The sequence below is a fragment of the Littorina saxatilis genome, linkage group LG9, assembly GCF_037325665.1.
Source record: "Littorina saxatilis isolate snail1 linkage group LG9, US_GU_Lsax_2.0, whole genome shotgun sequence".
Lineage (NCBI taxonomy): Eukaryota > Metazoa > Mollusca > Gastropoda > Littorinimorpha > Littorinidae > Littorina > Littorina saxatilis.
The window spans coordinates 40,402,622-40,419,655 of NC_090253.1; the positions used below are offsets into that span (position 1 = coordinate 40,402,622).

General features: G+C 40.5%; 2 long non-coding RNA genes across 2 annotated transcripts; one reads left to right on the plus strand and one right to left on the minus strand.

Annotated features, from left to right (window-relative positions):
- Positions 1-304: 304 nt before the first annotated feature.
- Positions 305-4,611, plus strand: LOC138976074 (uncharacterized). Its single transcript, XR_011458864.1, has 2 exons — positions 305-951; positions 1,589-4,611. It is a non-coding gene; the product is annotated as an uncharacterized lncRNA (long non-coding RNA).
- Positions 4,612-8,727: 4,116 nt separating this feature from the next.
- Positions 8,728-14,802, minus strand: LOC138976076 (uncharacterized). Its single transcript, XR_011458865.1, has 3 exons — positions 14,679-14,802; positions 10,497-10,678; positions 8,728-9,631 (listed from the first exon to the last, which is right to left on the minus strand). It is a non-coding gene; the product is annotated as an uncharacterized lncRNA (long non-coding RNA).
- Between the last annotated feature and the right edge of the window lie 2,232 nt (positions 14,803-17,034).

The window sequence follows — 17,034 nt, forward strand, 5'->3', positions numbered from 1 at the left end:
ATTAGGTCAAGATAATTTGTCCAAATCACAAAAAAAATTAAGCAACATCCATGTCAATATGGGACACTTTTCTAAACGTTAAAGTTAAGGACATCTTGTTTACTTGTCCTTTGTGTCAAAAACTCTATGGAGAGTTTTTCTGCACATTCTTTGAACTGGTGGGTTCGACTTGGAGCGCTGCTTACAAGTTCCTGCAATCTTGTAAGTTCTTTTTCACTTCATGGTTGCTTAGCAGCTTTTCCAGTGAGCTGAAACACACACCTACATACCACATGCACACACACACACATCAAATATATATATATCGATGCATCAGAGCCACAACCATGTATCACAAAATTTTGGATTTTTTTTTTTTTGCACAGGATTAAAGTTTGCTTCATCAAGATTGATATCACAAATGCCTAATTTCGATAAGTAAAATATTTCAAAGGTTATGATGGAAAAATGGTTGTTGCACTGGGCTGAAACACTCACAATCTACAAGCAACAACCATGTATACGGCACAGTCCCAGTGTGGCTTGTTGGAAAAGGAAGAGAGAAGCAGATATAAACGGGCCACTACCAAATACCTCTGTCTTGCTAGATTGTGGTTTGGGGGGAACTCTAATTGAGAGTGATTCTCCCCATGCCAGGGTGCAGCATTATCTAGTAACATGATTGTTCCCCTGGAGGAGGGCTGGGAGCAGTGGCCCTTACTGGGGCAACACTACATCAGCTGTCAGCACCACGACTGTGGCCTGGGGAGTCTCGGTGCCCAACGGGACTTTTTATCTCAACAACCACGCACCTGGGGGCTCTAATTGTACCCTTTCTCACGCTCTATTATCTGCTAGTTTAATTTCTCTTCTGCACTGGGACGTTTGCTTTTCATTTGGATGCTTTACTCGCAACAAACAACAGCCACTTCAAGTGCTCCACAGTTTGCAATTGTACATTGCGGTAACTTGGTAAGTGATTTACTTGTTTTTAATTTTCAGATAATTGAGTTAAGAAATGTATGATTGGTTAACAATTCACCAAATAGATAAAAAAAAAACTTTCTATCAAAATGGAGAGAACAAAACCTGTGCTTAATAAACAAATAAATAAATGACATCTAATGTGTTATCTTTAATGTCTTTTGCCTTCTCTTAAAATGTATTTTATGTATTCTCTCTCTCTCTCTCTCTCTCTCTCTCTCTCTCTCTCTCTCTCTCTCTCTCTCTCTCTCTCTCTCTCTCTTTTGTTATTTTAACATTCATAAAAAGTATTATCAATAGATTAGTCCCTCCCATGGGCCGCGAGGGCTGGATGTAAAAAAAGCACCTGTTTGCTTATACCATTACCCTCGTTAATAAAGAATTCGTCTTCTCTCTCTCTCTCTCTCTCTGTTTTTCTGGCTCTTTCTGTCTCTGTCTGTCTGTTTGTTTGTCTGTCTGTCTGTCTGTTTCTGTCTCTCTATCCCTGCCCCTCTCTCTCTGTCTCTCTGTCTCTGTCTCTGTCTCTGTCTCTCTCTCTCTCTCTCTGTTGACTGTAAGTAAGGCTTTGTTGAATGCTATTCCATTGTTTAAAATGAATGAACAAAACACATTATTTTTCTTGCAGCATTAACGTGATATGGACTAAGACGACTGGTCAGACTCACTGGTCAGACTGGCCAGAATCAGTCGCAGCACCTGTTGACTCTGACAGTGTCTTACTTGGATCACCGCAAAGTCAGAATGAAGATACCATTTTAGATTCAGCTGCAGGTGGTAAGTCACACACACACACATATACACCCACACACACACATCTATAGACACACACACACACGCACATACACATACACACACACACACACACACACACACACACACACACACACACACACACGTAGCACGCACGCGCGCAACTGGCGAGGGATGGGAGTATGTTGACTAGGCTTGTATGATACTCAGTACCGAAGACAATGTGTTCGTCTGCCTGTGTTCATGTTATTTAGTTCTGGTGTTTGTTTATTGAAGATCAATTGAGTTTTTACACGGTAGAAACCAATGTTTCAGTGCAACTTGTTGGGGCTATTTTTCACTTTCTCTGAAACTATTCAAATGTTTATTACCTGCACATAAATACGTGATTCTTTTTCTTTATTTGGTGTTTATCACAGTGACTGTCAATAGGGGCGTTCAATAATTTCCTTTTACTTTTAATACTGCATAATTATGCAAGATGAAACAAAACTGATTGGACACTGTGACTACTCTTGTGGGCAGATGGTGAACTTGAAGCAGCTCTCAGTGCCAGCCGGAACAACGAAACATTGTACCAGCTGGCCATTCGTCTGCACAACAAAAGACTCGACTGTCGTCTGCATGCCAACGCTATGACAAGGGAACCAGTCTATGCTGATGGAAACTGTTTTTTTTAAAGCGGCATCATATTACGTGACCACCCACGACGATAGTGCGTTGAGGCAGGCCTTATGTGACCACATTTTAGAAAACCTGACTCACTATGAAGGGTTTTTCCTTGAGAGCACAGAAACCGCGAGAAATGCTGTCACTGCCTTGCGTTCTCACGGCGTATGGGATAACTGCGCCAATGACGTCATGCCTCTTGCCCTATCGAACTTCACCAAACGGCAGGTGAAAATATTCATAAGCAGAACATCTCCAGCAGTGATCAACATCACGCCCACTCTACCAGGCTGTCAAGGTGACGCATTCAACCCAATCTATCTGGCCCTGCTGACATCACCTGGTGTCCCACAACACTATGATGGTTGTTTGGCCGCAAGGAGATCTGTGTACACAATAGACCAGAAATTTCTGGAGTCTGGGCACACTCACACGGAGTGTGATTCAATGCATGCCTGCATTGAGAGAGCAAAAAAGAACGTCACTATTCACATTCCTGACCAGTGGAACACTGTGTTTCAAATGGCAAGACCATGAGCGCCATACACGGTGGTCCCTATCCAGCATTCAGACATACAAGACTTTAAAATGCTGGCTTCCTCGTCAATGATGAATACAAACACAGATAGTTCCGGTACTCGCACAGTGAGGACACAGATAAAGTGGATCCCTTATGTCAAGGGACAAACTGACACCTTGTTTTTCAAGTATCGGCCAGGGGATCCATTCAACCTGCTGAAGACAAGCGGGGATCCACTGGACGGCGTGGGCGGCAGCCAGCACCACCAGAACATCTGTCTGCCCGCTATGGCAGGCGCCAGCCAGTGTCGTCAACAAAGAAGGCCTGGACCTGGACCTTTGTCGTCTCGGCATTGTGCCCGAGCAGCACCACAACTTCTATCACAAACTGCCCAGTGAGAACTCAGCCCCTGACCGTTTGGCTGAGCCTGATGCCACAGAAGATACAGACACAGATGAAGACTAAGGCGTTGTTCGTTATACTCAGAAGCTTGCTGATTAATCCACGTCATCGCTGTCGTTATCATCATCATCATCATCATCATCATCATCATCATCATCATCATCATCGTCATCGTCATCGCTGTAACTACCATCATTACGTGTACGGGACGCAAACATATACATAAGGATGCTACCATTGACTGTTTTGAGAAAAAAAGTTCCACCTTGAGTTCAGAGAACACATATTGATCAGGTGACTCGATGTTGTCATTCATGCTTTTCATGTGAAGACTGAACATGCCTAGAAAAGAGCAAGACGATTACTTAAAATCGGAAAACAAACAAAGATTCCTATCTGTGTGATATAAATTGTCAAAAATGTTGCTGTTTAGTTGTGAACAATGTATAATCACAGTGCAACGAAACACTGACAGTGAAGTGAGAAAACATTGCTGTGTGTATGACTTTATTGTAATTTTCATGGTGGAATGCCAGAAAGATTTCCTGTCGGTTCAAGAAAAAGGTAAGATAAAACCATTTCGTTTCCCTTAAGTTGTACAATAAAAAAAATTACCCTCCATCCTGGCTCTCTAATTATAGTTTTTTTTAATCCTGTCGTGTTATATCTCCTATGTGAACCATTTTCTTATTTTTAAACAACTTTTTTAGCACTATTTTTTGACAAACCTATCAGAGGTACATGGTTGCAGAATCCTTCCTGTCAAATGTTAAGAAAATGTTGCATGCCACAACACGCTATACTTTGGATAGGTGGTTGTGTCTCTGATTACTGTACACTAAGTCCCTTTCTACTCACTGCCACAAACATGCATCTGATATTTACATGGTTATGGCCCGTACAGGGCAAGCTCTATCAGACCATTCCTCCGGGCCACAAACAGCTATTACACAGATAGCTGGTTGTGGCCTGTGGAAGTTCCCTGAGTTGTTTCTCGGGATACAGGCCACAATAGTGTAGGTTGCTGTGCACTGTTTTGGCTCAACTTTTGATCGGGTTTTCAGTACAATTCTACACGGAAGATCCCTTTATTGTTTTTATTTTAATTTTTTGGCATGTTATCATTATCTTTTTTTTTCAAGGAGCTTACAAATAAAAGAAAACAGTATTTTGCTTGCTTTCCATGATTTTGGCGAACTTTTACATTAAAGTACATATTTTTTCCTCAGCATCAAAACTTCAATCACAGATTTATAAGAACGTCCATTTTGGAGATACATGGTTGTGGCTCTGATGCATCGATATGTGATGGGGTGAAGTAGAGAAGAAGAAGGGGTGCGGGTGCTCATGCAGGAAGCATTCACATAGAGACGCCAAGTCAGGGGTTGCAGTAACGTGACTTTTATTTTAACGATACCAGAAGTCAGTGTACAACACTTGTGCACAAAACGATCAAAAAGTGGATCTCACAACAACAAAATACGTCCACTCTCTCTCGCGTCTTTCAAAATCCTCTCAGTTCTCTCTCACACCCTAGCATGTACATACATAATCAAACTTTAGCTAGAGTCACAAACATCCAATCAAAATCCTAGTAACTATTAGTAACACAACATTCTAAGATAATAAGCCATTCCATTGGTTAAAGACAAGAAGAAAAGAGGGGGGGGGGGGGGGAGGGATTATGACCTTCCAACTGCAGCTAACACGCTTCTCTGTATGATTCAAAGGAATTCACACCTACTTGAAAACTAATGCTACATGCAGCTAGCCGAGGAATACTGAGACAGGCAGGCCGCCATATGACGTAACAACACCTGCAGGCTGGCTCCCGTCTCTTTCTAGGAGAGCGGCTTAAGTTCAAAGGATCTACAGGTGACTGGACATGTGCATCTCAACATTTAACTTAGAACAGAAAATGGTATTACACAAAACATAAAGCGATCGGCAACATGAACTACAAACACTAGACTGGATAATAACAAAACTTTACTCTATAATTGGTGACTGGTCACACTGTCACACATCCCGCAGCTCTTTACCAAACTGCGTCCTCGCAAGTTCAACGCTGAAAAGGACATCAACCACACAGTACAATGGCAAATGCTCACTCAACAAAACAGCAATAAGAAATATCAGTACAATAATAGCATAGTTACGCACGATCACAAGACGCATTCAAAACTTCCAAATACAAAAGTCAATGACTAAATAATTATCCAAATAAAAGGAAAACTGCACACCAGTCAAAAATATAAAGTTTGACTACCTAAGAATAAAACTGCTAAATCTAAACTTATAATTAAAATAAACAAATTACATTCAAATACTTGAAATAACCTTTTTAGGCTTTTATCACTAATTCCTTCCTAAATTTACAAAAAGACATAACATTCTTCAGAGTACAAAAAAACTGATTCCAGGTTTTTTTCTGCTATCTTAAACAAAATTAAATTTTTGCTGTTAACAACTTTCAAAACCTCAAATTAAGGTTTTACCACATTGTAGAGAAAAATTAACATCACTATTTTAACTTTTAATACTTAGAGAAATAGAAAAATATAGTTTGCCAAAATCCCAAACTTGTTGTGGAATAATAAAAGGGAAGTAATCATGACATTACATTTGTCAAAAACAAACAGTTTTTTCCCCTTACACTAGATGATAAGTTGTGAACATCAGAACAAAATCAGTACCCCAAAGAGTAGTTTGTAAAATGGGAAAGAATGAATAACTTTCACAGGGTTAAATGATGAAAACACTTTCATGAACCTTCAGCTATTGTCCGCATTAATTTTATTTGTGCTCTTGATGTATCAATTAGATACAGAATTCAATCGTCTGATCGTTATCACAATATTTAACGATTATATCTTTCTCATATATATGTTCTGCGCGAGGTTAGAATCCGGTACCATTCTAGAATGGACCGGGTCCAGGTTGGAATTCCAACCCTGCGCAAGGACAGAGGTGCCATTCTAGAATGGTACATGCGTGAAGCATCGCGAGAGTGAATAAAGGGGGCCGTAATGTTTGTAGGTAAGACAGAGTTGTCTTCCCTTGAATTATCTCCACCTGCACCTTCTTCCCTTTGATAAAATGGGGCTGATTTGTCTACCCCTGAAAAAAATCCTTTGGCGATCTTGCGATGTCATGTCATGTCAAGAAAGTTGACACTCCTGAGTACGCAATAAACAAAGGCAGACCATAGCAAGGGGGACTACCAGGGCGGTAATGTTTGCAGGGCAGTTGTTTTTGTGATGAGAGCCGGTTGCGGCCGCTTGCAATGTCAGCGCTGTCTCCCTCTCGGAAATGTCCGGTTTTTTGACAATTTTTTTGACAGACTAAGCGACAGACAGACCAACAGAAGGACAGAGTGAGTTATAGAGCTGTTGTCACAGGTTTAAAAAAAAGTTGACATTAACAAAAACAGAAATCAACAACAACTTTTGTCTGGTTTTATAATATTATGGGAAAATATTGAAAGCAATTCATAGTAGTAGTACTACCACAACAAATACTCTCAAAGGGGAATTCCATGCCTAAAAGTTTGACAGTTTTTATTTAATCTATCAGAATCCCTACCTTCCAAACTGTGATATGCCCACGTTTCAAACTCCTACAACCCTGCATTACTACTACACAAAAGAACAAAGTTCCAAGAATTATATCCTGGTGCACATTTATTTGTAGAGGAAGTACCAATCATTCAAGAGAGTTTACTTGATTTACAAATGGATTGGAGGTCTGTCATTTCCAAGCAACTGAATTGTAGCTTAAAATCAGTGAATACCCTTTATTTCTGACCAAGCCTCATTGCAATGACAGTCAATTAATTTTTCTCTCCAAAATCACAACATTATACCATGTCATACTTTCAAATAACCTCTAATTGCCCTTGAAAAAAAGACAGGCTCCTGACGTTTTCAGTGCCCAGTGACGGCAGAGATTGACGAATTGCAATTCAACCGTGTAGCAAGATGACACCACTTGAGCCAGAGGTCAACTAATGATTAGTAATGACATTCCAATTCACAGCATCTTGATTGACAAGCTTGATTTTCCGTAATAACTGTGGAAAGTCAGAATTTTCAAAAATTTTCCCTGAAAAGCATAAATACTCGAAGCTCAGCGTTCACAAATGAATCAAATGAAAGAATGAAATCGATGATTAGATGCCACAAGACCTTATGTCGAAATACAAACGCCAGTTATGGGATGATATGTCATTTTGGAGAAAACAGAGACGATTTTCTACAGAAACTAGCCTCGCCTTTGCCGATTTTCGTGGGGCCCACCGCAACCAATTGCTTTCGTTGTGGTCGGCGCTCATAACGAGGGGTTTGCTATGGCTGCGAGTCTTGTGGTCAAAGCAGCACCGTTCTTAAGAGGCACATGCCTGATAGAACGTTAAAGCTAGTTAAAAAAAAAAAAAAAAAAATAAATTAAAAAAAAACCTTTCCCTCGCTCAAACTATATAGTCATATTATATATCGATACAAAGCTAAAGACTTTATCTTCACAATTCAGAAGACCAACTTCATGTCTATGAATAAGATTAAAAGTTACAAGCGAGATCGGCAAAACACTGTCAGTCCGGAAATTTCCGTTCGTAGCGATCAGTGCTGAGTGTCTCTCAAAATCGTAATCACTTTCAGAACATCACAATCCCAATTCACGATGTCTTTGAGTAAAGTGTAAAAAACCCGAGAAAAAAACCCAACCAAACACACAAAAAACAAAAACAAACAGAAAATCCACATTTGTGGCTTTGGCTGTGTGATAGTCTAACTGAAATGACTATTCCAACTTGGACCCAAATTCCAACCTTGCGCACGGCCGATTCTAGAATGGACCAGCAACAAGGGTACCATTCTAGAATGGCACCCCTGTACTTGCGCAGGGTTAGAATTCCAACTTGGACCCGGTCCATTCTAGAATGGAACCGGATTCTAACTTCGCGCAGAACATATATACACTGCACAGTCACAACAACGAGAGTAACATTCAAGCGCTTAAGGTGTCAACTAAATACTGCTGTCAGTAGCTAAGCACAATGCGCATGCTGAACGCTTTTTGTTTTGCTTTTTGTGACCCATGTGCCTCCCACTACTAGAGGGCCGTTGCGAACGCCCACCAGGGTGCACTAAATATGGCGACTGGCAGCGAATGCTTCAGCAAGGGCCTCGAGTGTGCGCTCCTATTCTTTTACGTCTGTGGTGGTATCTGGACTGTAAACACCTCCAGGAAAACACCATACTACCTGCGGTCGTGTATTATCCTCTCCTGTATGTGATGACATGTCTGGCTTTAAATCATCAGACTGTGTACATGTCGACAAGTCTAGCTTCACATTATCAGACTTTGTACTTGCATGTCCTTTCTCCCTATTATGTCTTAACATGTGTGTTTTTAGAGTAGAAGCTTTCGCGAATAGAACCCCACAAACTGTACATTCATGTTCTTTCTCTCCTGTATGTCTTAACATGTGCTGCTTCAAATGATTTGCCTGCAAGAACCTTGCATCACACTCTGTACATGCATGTTTTCTCTCTCCTGTATGTTTTGACATGTGTTGCTTTAAATTACCTAACTGCCTAAACCTTTCACTACACTCTGTACATGCATGTGGTTTCTCTCCTGTATGTAATAACATGTGGCACTTCAAAGTTGCACTCTGTGCGAATCTATTACCACAGACTGTACAAGCATATGGTTTCTCTCCGGTATGCTTCAACATGTGTCGCTTCAAACATCTTAACTGTGCGAACCTGGCATCACACTCCGTACAGGCAAGTGGTTTTTCTTTATCATGTGTTAGCATATGTCGCTGCAGATAACTAGGAGTATGGAATCTAGCATCACACTCTGAGCATGCAAATTTCTTTTCTGCTGAATGCAACAACATGTGTTCTTTCAAATATCTAGCCCGGGCAAACCTAGCACCACACTCTCGGCATGACGCCCTTTTCTCTCCTGTATGTGTCAACATGTGTTGCTTTAAAGATCCTGATTGTGTAAACCTTGCACTACACTTTGTGCACGCATGTTTTTTCTCCGCTATGTGTTTTAACGCAAGTCTAAAATCTTTGTGAGCTTTGACTGATTTATGTGTTTCTGGTGTTTGTATCTCTTGTTTTAGCCACATATCACCGTGAGCATTTACTACAACACTTTGTTTTAGCCACATGTCACTGTGAGTGTCGACAACAGGTTGTGTTTCTGGTGTCTGGATCTCTTGAGTGCTGAGTGAATTTCGTCCTTCCAATGTCTGCACTGCATGCGTGGTAGCTGTGCTCTCTGAGGCCACGACCTCCCGGACTGGCACTGAATTGAAAAAACAACAAGACCCATCCATAAAGACAATGCTGATTATGATCAATTATTAGTATTAGAATTGCTATCATTATCTCTTTTGGTTTTCTTTTGCTGATCTAAACAGCTATTTTTCAAGACGCCACTTCAGGACAGATCTCAGGCTAATTCTACCTGAAGAAGTCCAAGGGACACATGCTGTACTTTACTTTGCATGCACCTGCAATGATTTACTTGAAAATGCTTAACAACAAATCATGCTAATTGATTTAATTTATGTGGATATGTGAGTTTCTCTTTATGTCTAGTTCTGGATTCAGTTCATTACTTGCTATTCAGACTTTGTCAAAGGGACAGAGTATTCTTCTGATTATGTTGATTGTCCCACAACAAAGTCTGAATAGCAATTATGTCTGACAGCTTCAAAGTTCAATACAAGAAAGAACAAAAACGTTTTGACCATCCTGACCACAACTGCCATGCAGTCCCTACCAACCTCCACCCCCCCTAGTCACCCCTCAGTCCCTACCTTTTATTATTCTTCATTAGCTCAAGGACATTCAGGCTGCCATCAACAGGGGTCCTGATTTGGCCTATATGGTCCGCTGGACCCAAAAAGCAACAACTAACTAACTAACTAACTGCCATCAACAGTTACTGCCCCCCCCCCCCCAGTTTATATATTAATTTTATTAATATCATATTTAACAATGTCTGAAGGGAGTGAAACATCTTGAGATGTTCTATGGCAGATAAATTAATATTGTTTACTAAAGCACAATACAGAATGATGTGAAAGTCACACTCACACAATTTCAGTCGAGTTTAAAAATATTGTTCTGTATTCCCTTCTGAAGCCTTTCATTAAAATTCTTACCATGTGGATGCTGTTCAGTCCCATGCCAACACTGCGTCATCTCTTCAGCGACATCAATCTCTATCTTGACGTTTGACAGAGGAGCTGTGTCTCCTTCCTCCATGTCGAAGTACAATTCCGCACAAATCTGGTCCCTGGCTGTTCACTGTTCAAGGTGTTGATCCATAGTCCTTGACTGTTCCCTGTTCAAAATCAAAGCATAGTTGTGTGGGGAAAAAGTAAGACTCAGCAGACTGTAAAGTATTTTCTGTAGTTATTCTGATTTGCACATATGAAAGGGAAAATCAATAACACCAGAAAACAAAACATTCATAGTAGCTAGCTGTTTTGACGTTTCTGAAGTCTGTACTCTGCATGAAGTGTGCTCCTGTAAGTCAAAAGCGGCACAGAATGATGGATCTGCAGCTCACAAGATAACAAACAAAAAAAGCAAACGCTTATATGGCTTGACACCTTTTGTCATGTGGTACAATGTACAGTGGAACGTCCCACCTTTTAAGACTCTAAACGGAAGACTCCTTCTCTTTTAAATCCTCATTCCGCCTCACAGCAGGTTTACAGAATAAAGGAATCTTTTCACTAAAACACCAATACATGTGCTAACCTGATGAAACACATTGGCAATGATCTTTAAATGGCACAGTAACAGGTCACATGAGTGGCTACTTAAGCACACAGGACTGGGTGGCCGAGTGGTAACGCACCTGCGCTCGGAAGCGAGAGGTTGCGAGTTCGACCCTGGGTCAGGGCGTTAGCAATTTTCTCCCCCCTTTCCTAACCTAGGTGGTGGGTTCAAGTGCTAGTCTTTCGGATGAGACGAAAAACCGAGGTCCCTTCGTGTACACTACATTGGGGTGTGCACGTTAAAGATCCCACAATTGACAAAAGGGTCTTTCCTGGCAAAATTGTATAGGCATAGATAAAAAATGTCCACCAAAATACCCGTCTGACTTGGAATAATAGGCCGTGAAAAGTAGGATATGCGCCGATATGGCTGCGATCTGCTGGTCGATGTGAATGCGTGATGTATTGTGTAAAAAATTCCATCTCACATGGCATAAATAAATCCCTGCGCCTTGAATATGTGCGCGATATAAATTGCATAAAATAAAAATAAAATAAAAATAAAAATAAATCCCTGCGCTTAGAACTGCACCACGGAATACGCACGATATAAGCTTCATAGTGATTGATTGATTGAAACCCAACACCAGTTCTCGTGATTTATTCAACCCCAGAGCTAGCAGGGCCCTCTGTGACCTACTTTAATCACAAAAGGCCTTGAGTCGTTTGCAGTTTTAAAGCGACCCTATATTTGCAATAGATGTTGTTGCATGTGTACCTCTGAATCTAAAATACAACAAACCACAGCGAATTACAAAATCTTTCAAAATCAAAGAAACTAGTGATTTGCAAAAACTTCTTCTGTTTGGGCGATGGTAAGATGCAGCTCATATTACAGGTAGGATGCATATGCTAGCCCTGGCATGGCAGTACATTTTTAAGTGCAATATAATTCGAAGTTTTAAAAGTTTGAAAATAGGGAGCCTGGATGCAAAGTTGGTGAATGAGGCGACTGGTGCATGCAACTTGCAGCTATTTTGAATTAATGACGAGGACGTGGGCTACCTAAAACGATACAACTTTGCCTTTTTCAAAATGCTGGTCGACTGAGATTTTAACCATTTTATAATATTTAGTGCAGTGCCTGCGTAGATCGAGTATACACACCTACTTCCGGAACAGCGATAATATCACATCAAATGAGCTGCATCCTACCATTGCCGAAGCAGACGGAGTTTAAAAAAAATGCTACAGTTTCTTTGAATTCATGACCGCCATTTGGTGTGAGTCACTAGCAGTCATATGTAGTATTTTTGATTCAGAGGTACAAAATACCATGCTATTGCAGATACAGAATCGCATTGAAACCGCAAACAACTAAATTCATCATGTTTATAAAATAAAACAAGTCGCGTAAGGCGAAAATACAACATTTAGTCAAGTAGCTGTCGAACTCACAGAATGAAACTGAACGCAATGCAATTTTTCAGCAATACCGTATACTCGTAGCATTGTCAGTCCACCGCTCATGGCAAAGGCAGTGAAATTGACAAGAAGAGCGGGGTAGTAGTTGCGCTGAGAAGGATAGCACGCTTTTCTGTACCTCTCTTCGTTTTAACTTTCTGAGCGTGTTTTTAATCCAAACATATCATATCTATATGTTTTTGGAATGAGGAACCGACAAGGAATAAGATGAAAGTGTTTTAAAATTTATTTCAAAAATTTAATTTTGATAATAATTTTTATATTTTTAATTTTCAGAGCTTTTTTTAAATCCAAATATAACATATTTATATGTTTTTGGAATCAGAAAATGATGGAGAATAAAATGAACGTAAATTTGGATCGTTTTAAAATTTTTTTTATTTTTTACAATTTTCAGATTTTTAATGACCAAAATCATTAATTAATTTTTAAGCCACCAAGCTGAAATGCAATACCGAAGTCCGGGCTTCGTCGAACATTACTTGACCAAAATTTCAACCAATTTGGTTGAAAAATGAGGGCGTGACAGTGCCGCCTCAACTTTTACAAAAAGCCGGATATGACGTCATCAAAGGTATTTATCGAAAAAAACGTTCGGGGATATCAATCCCAGGAACTCTCATGTAAAATTTCATAAAGATCGGTCCAGTAGTTTGGTCTGAATCACTTTACACGCACGCACGCACACATACACACACATACACCACGACCCTCGTTTCGATTCCCCCTCTATGTTAAAACATTTAGTCAAAACTTGACTAAATGTAAAAAAGGAAAATCAGTCACACAGGGCCTCAATACCTCGGGGGTTGAATAAACCACGAGAACTGGTGTGTGGTTTACGCATGCTAAATAGCTCAAGTGAACTGTGTCATTTAATGATGTAAAATAAATGCTTTTGCAAGTGTGTTCCATTACGTTAGTATATGGCTGTGAAAGATGACATCGTTCTGTAAACTTCATGTTAGGCGAAGTGGGGCTGGCTTTATAAAATCCTGTTTTTTCAAATGTTCCTTATATAACCTTTGTAAATTAAAGGCACAGTAAGCCTCCCGTAAACTATCACAGATACTGTCAGGCTTTTACACACAGTACAAACACCCTTCCATTTGAACGCTCACCAAACGGGAACATCCTAGGTGCCCTACGTAAAGAGCGAGCAATTTTCAAAGAATTAATTTTGCGGATTGTCTCCTCACACAATCAGACCGTGGTGCGTTTTGGCGCTAGACCTAACTTTTAAAATCTAAATAATAAATTGACAGCTTGTTACACAAACATTCTTAAATCATAAAAGAATTCTTTTTTCATCAAGACAAGATCAGTACAATTCGAAGTTTTGAAAGTTTGAAAAAAGAAAAGCCCGGAAGCAGGGTCACGCAAGGTCGTGGTTCTCGTAGCAGACGACGGTTTGTTAGCATCGCCAGTTCCTCTGAACAGTCAAAAGCCATCGCTAGAGTTCTTGTGAACCTAATCTGTTTGTTTCGTGCATAGTCAGAGGTACAAAATAACGTGCTATTGCAGATAAGCTCACAGCGAGCCGCATTCAAATTACAAACTGACGACTGCATTGTGAAAAAGGGAAACTGGATCACACGGGTTCACGATGGCTCAGGGGTAAGATAAACCACACAAAAACAAATTCTTTGAAAATTGCTCGCTCTTTTCGGAGGGCACCTGGGATGTTCTCAAGCGCTGAGTGTTTAAATGAAAGGAAAGGGTGTTTGTACTGTGTGTAAAAGCCTGACAGAATCTGTGATGGTTAACGGGAGGCTTACTAGCTGTGCCTTTAAACCCCCATGAGAGCGGAAGAGATGCAATGTGTAGAGTAGACAAAGGAGACGCGAAATGTGTGTCGACTCATAGCCGCAATGGTTTTTTTTTATGGGCAACGAAATAATAAGCAGCATGCACCCTTAGATAGCTTATGGACTATATCCGTCAATTTTAATTAAAAATGCTAAAGGTCAGTGCTTATTGTACCCAACCCTTAGTAAACTAACGTAAGAATGTGCACAAGTGTACTATAGTCTATACACTCACTGACTCAGTAAATACAGATACTACTAGCTGAGATAGTACTTCAGGGTATTCCATAGCAACTCATCATAAAAGTGGAGTCACAATACTCACATTCTTAGTGATTTAACAGATCATTAAGGTAATTAACTTGAATTACTCTTTGGGTCAGCTAACGTTGAAAATTCACTGTTCTGTTCGTCTGGGCTGTGTCGTAGATAATCTCTGAGCAAAGAAATTCTGACTGCCAAGCAGAGTGCACTCCCTTGTTGGCCTTGACACGAGAACCGACGAGTCGACTACTATGGTTGGCAGAAAGGGTCGCTAATCCACTATTCCTTGAAGTAGGCTTCAAACCTTTTCGGACATACGAGGGTTGTTTCAAAAGTTCGTAGCCTACATATGAAGGAGGTTAGCTATAGTTATGAAAATTGGCACACGATTGCAACAACCTTGTAGAAGAGCTGCTTCTTCGCAGAAAGGGTGATTCCTCACTGGAACAGTCTGCCAGAAACAGTTGTGACAGCACCATCAGTGAACAGTTTCAAAGGAAGGCTGGACAATTTCTGGGCAGACAGACCAGAGAAATTCTCGCCAACGTGCTACCAATAACCGCCCGCGCATGCCACCAAAAAAGTGTTATTGGAGTACTATTCGACAGGATCGATGAACAGGCCTAAGGCCTTAAACATCGCAAGTTCAAGTTCAAGTTCAAGTTCAAGTAACACACAAAATATGTACTCGTAAAATGCATTATTACGTCATCAACGGTCAAAGTGGCCTACCTCCCACTGTCTAAAATAACACACACATAAAAACAAAAACAAAACAAACAACCCCGGACATGAAGAATTTTTAAGTCTGCAGAATCAGCTTTATATCGAAGGAGATTGACTGACATGCCATTTTAAGGTGCATTTTCCTTTAATTTGGTGTCAAACTCAAGTTTTGGGACCCACGGTCTTGTGAATATACCTCCCGCATTGCAATTAAGAGCATGTGTCAGAACGCGATGAACACTTGCAGGTGAGGTGGCGAGTGTAGTGGCTGTTTCTTGCTGTTAGGTGTCGGTCTGCCATAATTAACTTGACCACTGACATCATTCACCCGGGTACTAGTCACAGTAGGTCAGTCTTCACAATATCGTCATCAACGTATTTGATTTTTAAGCCCTTCTTGGGCAAATAGTTTAATACTGCTCGATCGACACTCAGTGTATTTTGTCAATTTTGTGAAGGCAGAGGCGAGTAGACATTACGTTTGCTGATGACGCCATGGCTACAATGACGACATATGGGTTACTTTGCATATTACATTATGTTAAGAGGCAGGTGCAAATGTGTGTCAATTATTTTTAACTCTAACTAATCTCTTTCATGTGTGGGCTACAATTTTAGTTTTTGAAACAACCCACGTATAACGAAAAGGGCGTTTACAAACAAGGCCTTATTTCGTAAAAGCCTTTATACTGTGAGGCCTTATTTCTCTTGCGGCCTTGAAAACGTACCAGTGCAACAGTTATATTGCTTTAATCGAAGCAGCTGTATAACAGGATCAAAAATACTGATGTCAAACAAAACTTCCTGGCAATTCAGTAATTTGTCTCCGATCGCCCACAATCTTCCTGGCTTCAATTCGAAAGTGCTTAATTTTACCCGCAATTCGGGAGAAGGGAAGCAATCGACACATTTTTAGTACTGCTTCTCCGTCCCAGCCCTTGTCAGGTGCCCCCCCTCCCCCCACACACACACACATTTGTTGTCCGAAGAAGCAAATTAGTGCTATCTGAGCTTAGAAATTGCCACGGACTCATCTTACCAAATTCCAAAGTAAACAAGAAGAGCAAACGCTCGATCGAGTCACTTTCGCAGTTCTGAATATTATATGAGGCATCAGATGGACAGGAAGAAATTGCTATTCACAACACAATGAGTCACGTTCACATAAAATTTGAGCCCGGTCACTTTTATAGTTTCCGAGAAAAGCCCAACGTTAAGTTGTGTGTTGCCGAACAGAAAAGGCTAGTTATCTCCCTTGTTTTTCTGATAACGTTCGTAAAAGGCTACAGATGTAAATACTTTGATGTAAAGAATAATCCTACAAAGTTTCAATCACATCCGATGAACTTTGTCAAAGATATAAAATGTCTAATTTTTCCTTTGACGCTGACCTGTGACCTTGAAAAAGGTCAAAGGTCAACGAAACCATCGTTAAAGTGTAGAGGTCATTGGAGGTCACGACTAAACAAAATATGAGCCCGATCGCTTTGATAGTTTCCGAGAAAAGTCCAACGTTAAGGTGGTGTCTACGGACGGCCGGCCGGACAGACTAACACTGACCGATTACATAGAGTCACTTTTTCTCAAGTGACTCAAAAACAGTCTTCAATTTTTTTGCTGGAGGGGGGTGCACGGACAGATTGGAAGAGTACTTTTAGTTGGTTATAGCACAGTTTGAAGACGGCGAAAAA